The sequence below is a fragment of the Pristiophorus japonicus genome, chromosome 9 (assembly GCF_044704955.1).
Source record: "Pristiophorus japonicus isolate sPriJap1 chromosome 9, sPriJap1.hap1, whole genome shotgun sequence".
Lineage (NCBI taxonomy): Eukaryota > Metazoa > Chordata > Chondrichthyes > Pristiophoridae > Pristiophorus > Pristiophorus japonicus.
The window spans coordinates 208,159,492-208,175,917 of NC_091985.1; the positions used below are offsets into that span (position 1 = coordinate 208,159,492).

The window sequence follows — 16,426 nt, forward strand, 5'->3', positions numbered from 1 at the left end:
CGTGCTGACTGTCCTTGATTAAGCCGTGTCTTTCTAAGTGAAGATTTATCCTGTCCTTCAGGATTTTTTCCAATAATTTTCCCACCACTGAGGTTGGGCTGACTGGTTTGTAATTACTCGGTCTATACCTTTCTCCCTTCTTAAACAAAAGTACCACATTAGTAGTCCTCCAGCACCATATCTAAAGCCAGAGAGGATTGGAAAATGGTGGTTGAGCAGTTATAATGAGGGATGTTCAAGAGGCCAGAATTTGAGAAGCAAGATATCTTGTGGGGTTGTGAGGCTGAAAAAGATTACAGAGATAGGGAGGAGCGAGACCATGAAATGATTTGTAAACGAGGATGAGAATTTTGAAATCGAGGCTTTGTTTAACTGGGAGCCAATGTAGGTCAGAAAGCACAGGAGTGATGGGTGATCTTGACTTGATGTGGGTTAGTACATGGGGGACTGAGATTTGGATGACTTCAAGCTTACGTAGTGAGGAATGTGGGAGACCGGCCAGGAGTGAGTTGGAGTAGTCAAGTCTAGAGGTAACAAAGGCATGGATGAGGGTTTCAGCAGCACAAGAGCTGAGGCAGGAGCGGAGGTGGGTAATGTTATGGAGGTGGAAAAAGGTGGTTTTAGTTATGCCACGGATATGTGGCTGGAAACTCATTTCAGGGTCAAATATGACACCTAGGTTGTGAACAGTCTTGTTCTCCCTCAGATTGATGCTAAGGAGAGGGATGGAGTCAGTGGTTAGGGAACGCAGTTTGTGGCGGGGACCAAAGATAATGTCTTCGGTCTTCCCAATAGTTAATTGGAGAAAATTTCTGCTCATCCAGTACTGGATGTCGGACAAGCAATCTGACAATTTAGATACCAAGCATAGGTCAAGACAAGTGGTGGAGAGATAGAGCTGGGTATCGTCAGCGTACATGTAGAAACTGACTCCGTGTTTTCAGATGATATCGCCAAGGGGCAGCATATAGGTGAGAAATAAGAGGGAAACAAGGACAGATCCTTGGGGGACACCAGAGGTAACAATGCAGGAGTGGGAAGAGAAACCATTGCACAATATTTTCTGGCTACGATTAGATAGGCAAGAATGGAACCAGGCGAGTGCAGTCCCACCTAGCTGGACATTGATGGAGAGGCGTTGGAGGAGGATGGAGTAGTCAACTGTGTCAGAGGTGCAGCAGAGGTTAGAACCTAAAGCAAGTTTTCCACTAGATTAACAGTGACTCCAATCCACTTATGTTATAAGAACACAAAAAAAATAGGAGCAGGCCATTCGGCCCCTCGAGCCTGATCCACCATTCAATAATATCATAGCTGATCTTCTACCTCAACTCCACTTTCCTCATATCCCTTCACCCCATAATATTCCAAAATGTATCAAGCTGCCTTGAATATACTCAAACACTGAGCATCCATAGCCCTTTGGGGGAGAGACTTCCAAAGATTCACCATCCTCTGAGTGAAGAAATTTATCTTCATCTCAGTCCTAAATGGCCGACACTTATTCTGAGATTGTGACTCCTGGTTCCAGACTCCCAGCCAGAGGAAATATCCTTCCTGCATCTACCCTGTCAAGCCCTTTAAGAATTGTGTATGTTTCAATTAGATCACCGCTCATTCTTCTAAACTACAGAGAATATAGGCCTAATCTACTCAATCTCTCTTCATAAGACAATCCCCATCCCAGAAATCAGTCTGGTGAACCTCCATTCCTCAATGGCAAGTATATCCTTTCTTAGGCAAGATCATCAAAACTGTACTCAATACTTCAAATGTGGTCTCACCAGGGCAGTATGTAATTGCAGTAAGACATCTTTACTCTTACACTCAAATCCTTTTATAATAAAGGTCAACATACCATTTGCTTTCTTAATTGCTTCCTGTACCTGCATGTTAACTTTCAGCGATTCATATACATGGACACCCAGGACCCTCTGAACAACAGCATTTTCCAATCTTTCAGCATTTACAAACTACTCTGCTTTTCCATTTTTCCTTCCAAAGTGGATAACTTCACATTATATTCCATTTTCCATCTTCTTGCCCACTCACTTAGCCCATCTATATCCCTTTGAGGTTTCTTTGCATTTTGCATCATCCTCACAATTACATTCCCACCTAGCTTTGTATCATCAGCAAACTTGGATATCATCCAAATCATTGATATAGATTGTGAATAGCTGGGGCCCAAGCCCTGATCCCTACGGTACCACTCCACTAGTTACAGCCTGCCAACCTGAAAATTACCCGTTTATTCTTACTCTGTTTTCTGTCCATTAACCAATCCTCAATCCATGCTCATGTCCACTGTAAATGACACAAGGTCAGCCCGCTGGATGGAACCTCGGGCGCCCTGAGCTTGATCTCCGGTGTCTCCAGTCCCGACTGCCCCCTTACATCAGTCTCCCCTCACTTTTATATCCTGCAGTGATCCACCTCTGGCACCTGACTCTTCTTTGTCTTCTCTGCTGGGTTTTGGCAGGAAGCTGGGAAAAGACAGCTGGAACTTCTCTAATCTGTGATTTACAAGGACACTTTCCCTGGTTCCCAGCAGTTACTTTTCTTCAGCAATTTTCTGATTATCCCTAAACTCCCCTGCCTGCTGTTAGTTATTTCTTATAGTTTCATAATTATAGGTATAAACATCACACATTATAATCTAACCTATTCTATTACTCACTCTGGTTTAAGCTTATATTGTCCTGTACTATTTTATGATTTTATAACCAATCCTCAATCCATGCGAGTATAGTACCCCCAATCTTATGAGCTCTAATTTTGTTTAATTATCTCTTGTCGAATGCCTTCTGAAAATCCAAATACACCATATCCACTCGTTCCCCCCTTATCTATTCTGCTAGTTACCACCTCAAAAAATGCTAACAGATTTGTCAAACATGATTTCAGTTTTATAAATCCGTATTGACTCTGCCCAATCCTGTTATTATTTTTAATAGTGCCCTGTTACCACATCGTTATAACAGATTCTAGCATTTTCCTTACTACTGATGTCAGACTAACTGGTCTGTGATTCCTTGTTTTCTCTCTCCCTCCTTTCTTAAATAGTGGGGTTATATTTGGTACCTTCCAATCCGCACGAAGGGAGAGAGAGCGAATGAGTGAGACAAAGATTGACACGGAAGGGAGAGAGAGCTGGACAGAGTGAGATCAAACAGACAGCAAAGTAAGTGAGACAGAGTGAGACTTAAATCCAAAAGGGGGAGTGGGAGATACAGAATGAGGCAGAGAAAGAAAGGAAAGGAAGAGAAGGTATTGGCTGGGATGGCAAGGGAGAAGAGAATGGGGCAAAAAGAAGAGAGAGGGGCGAAAGAGGCGGAGAGAGGTAGACTGAGAGCATAGCAGAAAGAGGAACAGAGAAGCAGAGAAGAGAAAGGTGGAAAGAGTGAGAGACAGTGAGTCAGAGAGAAATGAGAGAGGTAGAGATCTTATTGAATGGCGGAGCAGGCTCAAGGGGCCAAATGGCCTACTCCTGCTCCTATTTCTTATGTTCTTAATAGAGCAAATGTGAATTAGAGAGAGAGAGAACAAGGTGGGGGGAGAGAGAGAAATTGAGAAAGAAACAGGTGAAGATATGAGTGCTTCTTCGGCAGCCCCTCCCAAACCCTCGACCTCTACCATCTAGAAGGACAAGGGCAGCAAGCACATGGGAACACCACCACCAGCACGTTCCCCTCCAAGTCACACACCATCCTGATATGTAAGAATATCACCGTTCCTTCGTCGCTGGGTCAAAATCCTGGCACTCCCTCCCTCATCATCATCATCATCATCATCATAGGCAGTCCCTCGAATCGAGGATGACTTGCTTCCACGTCAAAAAGTTCACAGGTGTTTCAATGAAGGACCTAAAATTCCAGGTCCCGTACTACATGTTGAAGAGTGGAAGATGCCTGTGCGTGGATTTTTTTTTTAACGTGTGGTGACCGTTGCACACCAGCCACCACAAGGGCTTGACAGAGCAAGGTCTTGGTCCAGTGGCAAGGATTAACCAAAACGACTGGAGACCAGCTCTGCTGCACGGACCTAATGCGCACGTATGTCGCAGTGTGGATGGCCTGTACTGCCCCTGGGCCCTCGCCTCTTCTGGGCCCCAAACTCACGCCTCTCCTGGGCCACGGTCATGTCCCTCTACAATCTCTCGCCGCTCCTTCGCCCTGACCTCGCCGCTCCATCACACGGACTGCAGCGGTTCAAGAAGGTGGCTCACGACCATCTTCTCAAGGGCAATTAGAGATGGGTAATAAATGCTGGCCTTGCCAGCGGACCCCACATCCCATGAACAAATTTTTTTTAAAGTCACCTTCTCTTTTCAAGAGGAAGAGACCCAGCCTTTTCATTCTTTCCTAATAGGCATAACCTCGCATTTCTGGTATCATAATTGTAAATCTAATTTCCACCCTCGCCAATGCCTCTATCCTTTTTATAATATGGAGATCACAATTGTACACAGTACTCCAAATGTGGTCTAAACGAGGTTTGATACAAGTTCAGCATAACTTAGCTACTTTTCAATTCAATCCCCTGGAAATAAACCCGAGTGCTTGGTTTGCTCTTTTTAACGGCCTTATTAACCTACGTCGCTACCTTTGGTGATTTTTGCATTTGTATTCTGAGATCACTTTGCTCTTCTGCCCCATTTAGATTCTGGTTTTCCAACGAATATGTGACCTCCTTATTTCTGTTACCAAAATGCAATATCTCACATTTATCAGTGTTGAAATTCATTATATGCCAATTCTGCAAGTATATTAATGTAATAAGACATGTAGTACAGCAGGGATTAGATACAGAGTAAAGCTCCCTCCACATTGACCCTTCAAACACTCCCAGGGCATATACAACATGGGTTAGTGACAGAGTAATGCTCCCTCTGCACTGTCCCATCAAACATTCCCAGGTCATATATAGCACAGGCAAGGTACAGAGTTAAGTTCCCTCTACATATATAGAGGAAAGCTCCCTCTATACTCCCCATCAAACACGCCCAGGCCAACTACAGCCTGGTTTAGATACAGAATAAATCTCCTTCTCTACCATCCCAGGGCAGTTTCCAGTGGGCTTCCACAGGGCTCAGTACTTGTCCCTTGCTTTTTGTGATATATATATAATCAATGATTTGGACTTGAATATAGGAGGTATGATTAAGAAGTTTGCAGATGATACAAAAATTGGCCCTGTGCTTGATAATGAAGAAGCGGTAGACTGCAGGAAGATATCAATGGACTGGTCAGGTGGGCAGAACAGTGCCAAATGGAACTCAATCCGGAGAAGTGTGAGGTGATGCATTTGGGGAGGGCTAACAAGGAAATGGAATACACAATAAATGGTAGGACACTGAGAAGTGTAGAGGGACAAAGGGGGGTGGTTAAGAAGGCATACGGGATACTTGCCTTTATTAGCCGAGGCACAGAATAGAAGAGTAGGGAGATTATGCTTGAACTGTATAAAAAACTACTCAGGCCACAGTTAGAGTACTGCGTGCAGTTCTGGTCACCACAGTACAGGGAAGATGTGACTGCCCCAGAGAGGGTAGAGGAAATTTATGAGGATGGTGCCTGGACTGGAGAATTTTAGCTATGAGGAAAGATTGGATAGGCTGGGGTTGTTTTCTTTGGAACAGAGGAGGCTTAGGAGACCTAATTGAGGTGTATAAAATTATGAGGGGCCTAGATAGAGCAGATAGGAAGGACCTATTTCCCTCAGCAGAGGGTTGAATAACCAATGGACATAGCTTTCAAGTAAGTGGTAGGAGGTTTAGAGGGGATTTGAGGAGAAATATTTTCACCAAGGGTGGTGGGGGTCTGAAACTCACTGCCTGAAAGGGTGGTAGAGGCAGAAACCCTCATAGCATTTAAAAAGTACTTGGATATGCACCTGAAGTGCCGTAAGCTACAAGGCTATGATCCAAGAGCTGGAAAGTGGGATCAGGCTGGAACGCTCTTTGTCAGCAAGCACGGACATGATGGGCTGAATGGCCTCCTTCTGTGCTGTAAATTTCTATGATTCTCTGATTGCAAGGCTAGGAGAGGCACTCTTGAAGGTATGGGGAGCTCGGACTTGTCTGTGGGAGTAACAGACGGCAAGAGAACTCAAATGATCCCGAGCAATGCGGTGTTAGTCGTGGCTCAGTGGTAGTCTCTGAGTCAGTAGGTTGTGGGTTCAAGTCCACTCCCAGAGCATGGAGCATAAAATCTAGGCCGACATTCCAATGCAGTGCAGAGGGAGCGCTGCACTGTGAGGGGTGCCGTCTTTCACATGAGGCCCCATAAGAGCATAAGAAATAGGAGCAGGAGTAGGCCATTTGGCCCCTCGAATCTGCTCCATCATTCAATAAGATCATGGCTGATCTGATCTGATCTTGCCTTCAACTCCACTTCCCTGCCCACTCCTCATAACCCTCGACTCCCAAAAATCTGTCTATCTCCACCTTAAATATATTTAATGACCCAGCTTCCACAGCTCTCTGGGGCAGAGAATTCCAAAGGTTCATGTTCCTCTGAGAGAAGAAATTACTCCTCATCTCTATTTTAAATAGGCGACCCCCTATTCTGAAACTATGACCCCTAGTTTTAGATTCCTCCACAGGGGGGGGGAGCATCCTCTCTGCATCTACCCTGTCAAGCCTCCTCAGAATCTTATACGTTTCAATAAGATCACCTCTCATTCTTCTAAACTCCAATGAATATAGGCCCAACCTGCTCAACCTTTCTTCATAAGACAACTCTTTTATCTCAGGAATCAACCTCGTGAACCTTCTCTGAACTGCCCCCAATGCAAGTATATCACTCCTTAAATAAGGAGACCAAAACTGTACGCAGTACTCCAGGTGTGGTCTCACCAACAGTGTAGTTGTAGCAGGATTTCCCTACTTTTATACTCCATCCCCCTTGCAATAAAGGTCAACATTCCATTTGCCTTTTTAATTACGCTGTACCTGCATGCTAACTTTTTGTGCATCATCCACAAGTACCGCAGATCCCTCGGTGTTGCAGCATTTTCTAATCTCTCCTCATTTAAATAATAATTTGCTTTTTTATTTTTCCTACCAAAGTGGATGACCTCACATTTTCCCACATTATACTCCTGCCAAACTTTTGCCCACTCACTGAGCTGATCTATATCCCTTTATTTGCATCTTCCTCACAACTTGCTTTCCCACTTATCTTTGTATCATCAGCAAGTTTAGCTACATTCACTCGATCCCTTCATCTAAGTCATTAATATAGATTGTAAATAGTTGAGGCCCCAGCACTGATCCCTGTGGCACCCCACTAGTTACAGTTTGCCAGCCTGAAAATGACCCATTTATCCCTACGCTCTGTTTTCTGTGTGTTAGCCAATCCTCTATCCATACTAATATATTACCCCCAATCCCGTGAGCTCTTATCTTGTGCAGTAACCTTTTATGTGGCACCTTATCGAGTGCCTTCTGGAAATCCAAATACATGACATCTACTGGTTCCCCTTTATCCACCCTGTTCGTTACATCCTCAAAGAACGCCATCAAATTTGTCAAACATGATTTCCCTTTCATAAAACCATGCTGACTCTGCTTGACTGCATAATGATTTTCTAAATAATGGACTCCAGCATTTTCCCAATGACATGTTAGTCTAACTGGTCTGCAGTTTCCCGCTTTCTGTCTCCCTCCATTCTTAAATAGGGGAATTACATCTGCTGGGACCTCTCCAGAATCCAGGGATTTTTGGTAGATTACAACCAATGTGGCCACCATCTCTGCAGCCACTTCTTTTAAGATCCTAGGATGCAGGCTATTAGGTCCAGGGGACTTGTCCATCTTTCATCCCATTAGTTTGCCTAGTACCTTTTCTCCCTAGCAATAGTGATTGTTTTAAGTTCTCCCCTCCCAATAGCCCCTTGATTATCAATTATTGAGATGCTTTCAGTGTCTTCTGCAGTGAAGACCGATACAAAATATTTATTCAAATTCTCTGCCATTTCCTTGTTTCCCATTATTAATTCCCCAGTCTCATCTTCTAAAAGGACCAACTTAGCTACTCGCTTCCTTTTTATATACCTGTAGAAGCTCTTACTGTCTGTTTTTATATTTCTTGCTAGTTTACTCTCAATCTATTCCCTTTTTTTCCGTCGTCCTTTACTATTTTCTAAAAAGTTTCCAATCTTCTGGCCTTTCATTAATCTTCGCAACATTGTATGCCTTTGTTTTCAATTTGATACCACCCATTACTTCTTAGTTAGCCACGGATGGTTCATCCTTCTTAGAGTCTTTCTTTCTCATTGGAATATATCTTTGCTGAGTTATGAAATATCTCTTTAAATGTCTGCTGCTCCTTATCTACTGTCTTACCCTTCCTTTGTAATTGCCTTTATTTTTCAGGGCACTATTTTGAGACCCAAGTTTCTCACCCTCAAACCGAATTTGGAATTCTACCATACTATGATCACTCTTCCCAAGAGGATCCTTTACTATGAGATCATGAATTAATCCCAGTCTCATTACACATTACCAATTCTAAAATAGTCTGCTCCCTGGTTGGTTCCATAGCGCATTGTTCTAAGAAAACATCCCGAATACACTCTATGAACTCTTCCTCAAGGCCACCTAATCTTTATATTGATATATCCAATCAATATAAAGATTTAAATCGTCAATGCTTATTGCAGTACCTTTCTTATAAGCCTCCATTATTTCTTGATATATATGCTGTCCTGCAGTGTAGCTATTGATAGGGAGCCCATAGACTACTCCCACCAGTGACTTTGTTCCCTTATTATTTCTTATCTCCACCCAAACTGACCTACATCTTGATCTTCTGAGAATCAGAACCATCTGACCTCTCAAGTGGGCGTAAAAGATTCCATGACGTTATTTCGAAGAAATCTCTCTGGTGTCCAAGCTAACATTTATCCCTCAACCAACATCACTAAAACAGAGGCCGTGAAAGGCACTTTATAAATACAAAGGAGAAAAGGAACAGTCGATAACAGGACATCAATTAGTCTCCTCGTGGAGAAATCAAGGAATCGACTCACTGTATGTAGGAAACAAAGCTGATTTATTTGATCGTTGTTTGACAGAAAAGATTTACAAGAATGATTCCAGGGATGAGGGACTTCAGTTACATGGATAGACTGGTGAAGCTGGGGTTGTTCTTCTTAGAACAGAGAAGGTTGAGAAGAGATTTGATAGAGGTGCTCTGAAATCATGAGGGGTCTGGACAGAGTAGAGAGAAAATATTCCCATTGGCGGAAGGATTGAGAACCAGAGGACACAGATTCAAGGTGATTAGCAAAAGAACCAAAGGCGACATGAGAAAAAACTTTGTTTTAAGCAGCGAGTGGTTAGGATCTGGAATGCACCGCCTGTAAGGCTGGTGGAGGCAGATTCAATCGTGGCTTTCAAAAAGGGAATTGGATAAGTACCTGAAATAAAACAATTGCAGGGCTACAGCGAAAGGGCGGGGAGTGGGACTTGCAGAGAGCCGGCACGGGCTCGATGGTCCGAAAGGCCTTCTTCTGTGCTGTAACCATTCTATGATTCTATGATATCTAGAAAATTAAACTCCAGCCCAGTTATAGGGATTAATTACACCAGCAGCAACAAACTCCAACTGTCCGAGTGAACATGGTTCAGTCCTGGATGTGATTAACTGCAACAATAAAAGCAGAGTCCAACCCCTGCAGTCACTTGTGAACTCGCTGATGTGACTGAAGGTTGGATAAACGAGTGAAGCCCTTCCCACACTCGTAGCAGATGAATGGCCTCTCCCCAGTGTGAATGCGTTGGTGTGTCAGCAGGTTGGATAAACGAGTGAAGCCCTTCCCACACTCGGAGCAGATGAACGGCCTCTCCCCAGTGTGAGTGCGTTGGTGTTTCATCAGTTAATTTCTGCTTTTATAGCTCTTTTCACAGTCAGAACATTTAAACGGTCTCTTACTGGTGTGAACAAGTTGGTGTTCAGTGAGGTGGGATGAACGAGTGAATGCCTTCCCACACACAGAACAGGTAAAAGGTCTCTCCCCGGTATGAATACGCTGGTGAGCATGAAGCTCGAATGAATTAGTGAATCCCTTTCCACACACAGAGCAGATGAACGGCCTCTCTCCTGTGTGAGCTCGCTGGTGACTCAGATGATGAGATGATTTAGCAAACCGTTTCCCACATACGGGACAGACGAACGGTCTCTCCCCAGTGTGAACACGCTTGTGTTCAATGAGGTGTGAAGATGCAGCGAATTTCTTCCCACACACGGGACAGGTAAACGGCCTCTCCCCTGTGTGAACATGCTGGTGTCTCACCAAGCTGGATGAACAAGTGAATCCTTTCTCACACACGGAGCAGGTGAACGATCTCTCCCCAGTGTGAATTCGCTGGTGTGCCAGCAGGCTGGATGAATAAGTGAAGCCCTTCCCACACACAGTGCAGGTGAACGGCCTCTCCCCAGTGTGAACTCGCTGGTGTTCAGTGAGGTGGGATGAACGAGTGAATCCCTTCCCACACGCGGGGCAGGTGAACGGCCTCTCCCTGGTGTGACTGCGTCGATGAGTTTCCAGCGCAGAGGGGCAATTGAATCCCTTCCCACAGTCTCCACATTTCCACGGATTCTCCATGGTGCAGGTGTCCTTGTATCTCTCCAGGTTTGACGATCAGTTGAAGCCTCGTCCACACACAGAACACGTGTATGGTTTCTCCCCGCTGTGAATAGTGCGATGTTTTTTCAGGCTGTGTAACTGGTTGAAGCTCTTTCCACAATCAGTGCACTAGAACACTCTCACTCGGGTGTGTGTGTCTCAGTGCTTTTCCAGTCACACTGATGTTTGAAATCTTTTCCCACAGACAGAGCAGACAAACGTTTCTCCTTTCACATTCAAAGGCCGATGATATTCAAGTGAATCGAGTGACTCTGTCAGATCTTGATACAATTGGTTCGATTTTCCTGTCTGTAAATCCTCCTCTTCTAATATCCTGTAAAAGGTGTTTACGAAAGTCAGCACTGGAAGTGCAGGATAGAAATTGAGGACAGACAATTCTACTTTTTATGGAACATTCTTTCCTCTCTTGTTCCCCAAAGCTGTAAATTCCCATCCCACACACTCTCCCTCCACCCTGTGCTGAAATCCAAACTCATCGCACCACCTCCATCATTTCTTTCTTCCATCTGCAGTTTTCTCACTCCCTCTTCTCTGGTTGGGTTCAGTTCTACATCCCGTCTGTGCAGACTGAGAATAAATGAGGAAATGATTTTCTCTCGAGGTCACTGGGACCCTAAAGCACCGCCCACCCTCTGTTCCTGTACCAAGATGGCCGCGCAAGCACGCTGATCATGTCTAATAATTCGGCTAGTTACCCCGAGCAGTCGGGTCCATCATCGCGAGTCAAACATGTGTCCTGCCGGCTCATATTAGGTGCCTGGGGCCTACACCAGGTGTTTATGAAGCTGCCCAGCCCACCCAGGGGTCTAATTCCTCCGCTGAGCCCACAAGCTCCTACTGACTCGCGGAATGTCTCTTCCACCTCCACCACTGGCACTGCGCCTGTTCAGAGCACAGCCCGGTCCCGTGTCTGGGCTCCTGGTGTCATTGATAGAGCGCTTTACCCCTGCGCGGGTAGATTCTGGTTACAGAAGTAAACGTTGCAACATTTGGTAGTGAAAGGGATTCATTCAGGACAGACAGCAGGGATTATTGCAGGAAATAACACAGAGAAAGGAAATACAGTGGATGTTGTGTAGATGGATTGTCAAAAGGTGTTTGATAAGGTGCCGGACAGGAGGCTTGTTGATCAAATTAAGGCTCATGGTATTAAAGGGAGTGGGGCCGCGTGGAGAGGAGGTTGGGTAAAGGGCAGAAAACAGAGAGTAGTGGTTAATGGATGTTCTTCAGACTGGAGGGATGTAAACAGTGGTGTCCCCCAGGGTTAGTGTTGGGATCATTGCTCTTAATATAGAGACAGGATCTGGGCTAGGGAATAAGCACATAAGAATTAGAAGCAGGAGTAGGCCATTTGGCCCCTCGAGCCTGCTCCACCATTCAATAAGATCATATTGATTCATCAATTGATCCACCGCTACGAAAAACAATAATAAGAATAAAACCGGACGGACCACCCGGCATCGACCTCCGCACCGGCTACGGACCCGACAACGGCCCACCCAGCCCAGTCTTTCTCACCAACATCTGGGGACTTGTGCCAAAATTGGAAGAGATGGCCCAGACTAGTCAAGAAACAGCCTGACATAGTCATACTCACAGAATCATATCTTTCAGCCAATGTCCCAGACTTCTCCATCACCTCCCTGGATATGTCCTGTCCCACCGGTGGCGGTACAGTAGTATACAGTCGGGAGAGTGTGGCCCTGGGAGTCCTCAACACCGACTCCGGACCCCATGAAGTCTCCTGGCTTCAGGTCAAGCATGGACAAGGAAACCTCCTGCTGATGACCACCCACCGCCCTCCCTCAGCTGATGAATCAGTGCTCCTCCATGTTGAACACCACTAGGAAGAAGCACTGCGAGTAGCAAGGTGCACAGAATGTACTCTGGGTGGGGGACTTCAATGTCCATCAAGACTGGCTCGGTAGCACCACTACTGACTGAGCTGGCCGAGTGCTGAAGGTCAGCTGCCAGACTGTGCCTGCAGCAGATGATGAAAGAATCAACACGAGTGGAAAAAAAGACTTGCGCCCATCCCTTTGGAAAGGGCACAAGAGCCGGAGCAACGGTAAGCCTACAAAGGGCGTGAGTCAGCCGAGCAGACAGCCGAAACAGCACCAAGTGACCTGGGAGGATAAGAAGTAAAAAGATTCAAAATGTGATGTCGCAGAAAAGCAGGGAAGTGATTGGTTGGTCAGTTTTTCTGTCTTTTCTTCGGCATTGGTTTAAATTAAGAGCTGGGATTAAAAATCTAAACTTTCAAAATGTGAAAAATTAATTAAATACATTAGAGATGGCAGGGCAGGCGATGTGTTACTGCTGCTGCATGTGGGAGCTGGTTGACCCCATTGAGGTCCACGGCGACCACATCTGCAGTAGGTGTTGGTTTCTCGAGGAACTTCGGCTCCGCGTTGATGAGCTGGATTCCGAGCTGCAGACACTGCGACACATCAGGGAGGGGGAGAGTTACCTGGACCCTGTGTTCCAGGAAGCAGTCCCACCCCTTAGATTAATTAATTTAAATTTGGTCCGTGGTTAGGGACAGGATGGTGTGGCTACAAGCGAGGCAGCTATGCGGACCCAGGAGATAGTGATGGAGGTGCCTCAGTCCTTGCAATTGTCCAACGGTATGAGATTCTTGCTCCCTGTTTGGACGAGGGCAGGGACTGCAGGGAGGATGAGCAAACTGACCACAGTGCCATGGTACAGGAGGCCATTCAAGTAGGGGGAGTAAAAAGAAATGTTGTAGTGATCGGAAACAGTATAGTTTCGGAGATAGATACTGTTCTCTGCAGCCGAGTGCGTGAGTCCCGAAGGCTGTGATGCCTGCGCAGTGCCAAGGTTCAGGACATCTCCTCTGGGCTGAAGAGGGATTGGAATGGGAGGGGGAAGATCCAGTTGTCGTGGTCCACGTAGGTACCAATGACATAGGTAGAACAAAGAAAGGGGTTCTGCTGAAGGATTTTGAGCAGCTAGGGGCTAAATTAAAAAGCAGAACCACAAAGGCAATAATCTCTGGATTACTACCTGAGCCACGAGCAAATATATTTCGGTGAGAAAGAAAGACTTTAAGCGACGAGAGAACTAGCCTCGGTTAATGAAGGAAGTAAAGGATGGGATCAAATTGAAAACAATGGCATACAAAGTGACCAAGGTTAGTGGGAGGCCAGAGCATTGGCAAATGTTTTTAAAAACAGCAAATGATGACTAAAGAAATAATAAAGAGAGGGAAGGTAGATTATGAGAGTAAACTAGCAAGCAATATAAAAAGAGCTTCTACAGGTATGTAAAAAGGATAGGGTAGCTAAAGTAAATGTTGGTCCTTAGAGGATGAGACTGGGGAATTAATAATGGGGAACAGGGAAATGGCAGAGACTTTGAACAAATATTTTGTATCAGTCTTCACGATAGAAGACATTAAAAACACCCCAATAATAGATAATCAAGCGGCTATAGCGCGGGAGGAACTTAAAGCAATCACTAAAGAAAAAGTGTTCAGTAAAATAATGGGATGAAAGGTGGAAAAGCCCCCTGGATCTGATGGCTTGCAACCTCGGGTCTTAGTAAAGCTCCCTCTATACTGTCCCATCAAATACTCCCAGGGCCGGCATAGCACAAGTTGGATACCTCTATACTGGCCCATCAAACAATGCCAGAGCAGGTACAGCACAGGTTAGGTACAAAGTAAAAATCCCTCTACACTTCCCTAACAAACACTCCCAGGGGAGGTACAGCACAGGTTAGATACAGAGTAAAGCTTGTTCTACACCGGCCAACAAACACTCCAAGGGCAGGTAAAGCATGGGTTAGGCAGAGGGTAAAGCTTCCTCTATTCTCCCCGATCAAACAATGCCAGGGCAGGTACAGCATGGGTTCGATGCAGAACAAATCTCCCTCTAAACTGCCCCATCAAACATTCCTCGGGCAGGTACAGCATGGGTTCGATATAGCAGAAAGCTCCCACTACACTGTCCCATCAAACACAACGAGGGCAGGTAGAGTACGGGTTAGATACAGAGGAAAGCTTACCCTACACCAACCCATCAAAGCTCACAGGGCAGGTGGAGTACGGGATAGATACAGAGGAAAGCTCCCTCTGCAGTGTCCCATCAAGGCAGGTACAATGTTGATTTCTGAGTTCTTTTCCTTCAATCTGGTTCAGTGAAATCACTGAGTCGAATACCGTTGTGCTTTAAACAAAGCAGTCTTTATTTCTTACCGGCCGAGACTTATCAGACAGAAGGAGTACTCTCTTGATAGAGCGTACACACTTCCTACGGACAAGTGAAGTTACATTGTAAAGGGACGACGGTTATACATTTTCGGTAAAAGATAACAAGATAGGGCTAGAGTGACATCCTAGTTCAGCCTATCCCTTTTGATCCCTCTTTCCCTTTGTCCACTCATAAGCCGACCTAAGTATGGTCTGATTTTAAACAAAGACCTTCTGTTAATGTTTCAGGTTAATAACATGATTTAATAAGACCTTGAGGTTTTTCTGCAAGCTGTGGGTTTTGTTTCAATATGTGTTAGTATTGTAACATTTCGCAGTCTCGAGTCTGAGATGTCATGGCTATTCCTCCATGAATTCTTTGTTAGCTTATACTGTCCCTATACAATTCCCACGTTCTCAACTTCAATGTCTCGATACATTTTTAAACATTCACAGTTGCAGTCCAGATTGGTTGTGATAACAAATCGATGTTCCACCGATTCTTCCTGGTAACCCATTTTAACCGGTTCTGACACCGGGAATGTAGATACTTGTTCCAGGAATCCTGACAGTTCCTGTGTTTCAGTGAAGGTGGGGAGTTTAAGCTTTGATTGTACAGAAGACATGAAGGCTCCCGTATCTATCAAGAAGGGTTGCCACTCATTCCGAATTTTTAACAATATCATCGGTTTGTCATCCGGGGAGGGTCCCTGCACAATCAAGTTGCGTAGTCAATAAGAATCGGGGGACGGTTGGCCAAAGGGGTTGTTCTGGGAGAAGTTAGTGTAAGATCCCCGTCCTCTTCCCCCCTTGCCCCCCGCCTCTTCCTTTTTCGTGCTGACGGGAGGGACAATTTCTATTCCAATGTCCTTCTTGCCCACAAATAAAGCATCCATCTCGTCTTCCCATACCAGGCCGGGGACAGTAGGGCGGTCCTTAATTAGCAGGGCCCGGGCCATTTGGGTGTTTGATATAACCGTATCCCTGTTTATCCACCCAACCCTGCACGCAACACTGCGGTTCCATCTGGTATCACCTTGGGTCGGGTTTTGGTCCTTCCACCCGAGGCGGCTCTTCCTTTCTAGTCATGTATTCAGTCTTGACCTGGGTTGGGGGCGTACCTCCCCCCTCTCCTTTCTTTTCCTGCCAATAATATTTAACCGCCCTTTCCATCTGCGCTTTACTGATATCTGCCCAATTCATATTATTTGTCCGGATAGCGTGAGCAATAGAATTGGGCAGGCACTGAAGTAGGATAGCGCAGAATTGAGGAGAATCCTCTCCTGTCCTGAAGGCATTATCTCCTGATTGACTTCCGTATATTTCAATAAATCTTTCCATGAATTCATCGGCAGTTTCTTCTCGTTTGGGTTTAGTTTCTAATACTGCGGCCATACTGATGGGCTTCTGAAGGGTCGTGGTGAGAGCATTAAAGATAGCGTTTAGGCGATCCTGGACATCGTTAGGGTGAGTAACCAACAATGCATCATGAGTAGCACGTCCTAGGTGAGTTAGAAATCGGGCATGCTCAGTTGGGCTCAGGGTTTGCTTTACCAG

At 45.4% G+C, this 16,426-nt stretch overlaps 1 pseudogene; it reads right to left on the minus strand.

Moving 5' to 3' along the window:
• Positions 1-9,042: 9,042 nt before the first annotated feature.
• LOC139274091 (zinc finger protein 585A-like) overlaps positions 9,043-16,426 on the minus strand; it is a 104,545-nt pseudogene continuing 97,161 nt past the window's right edge.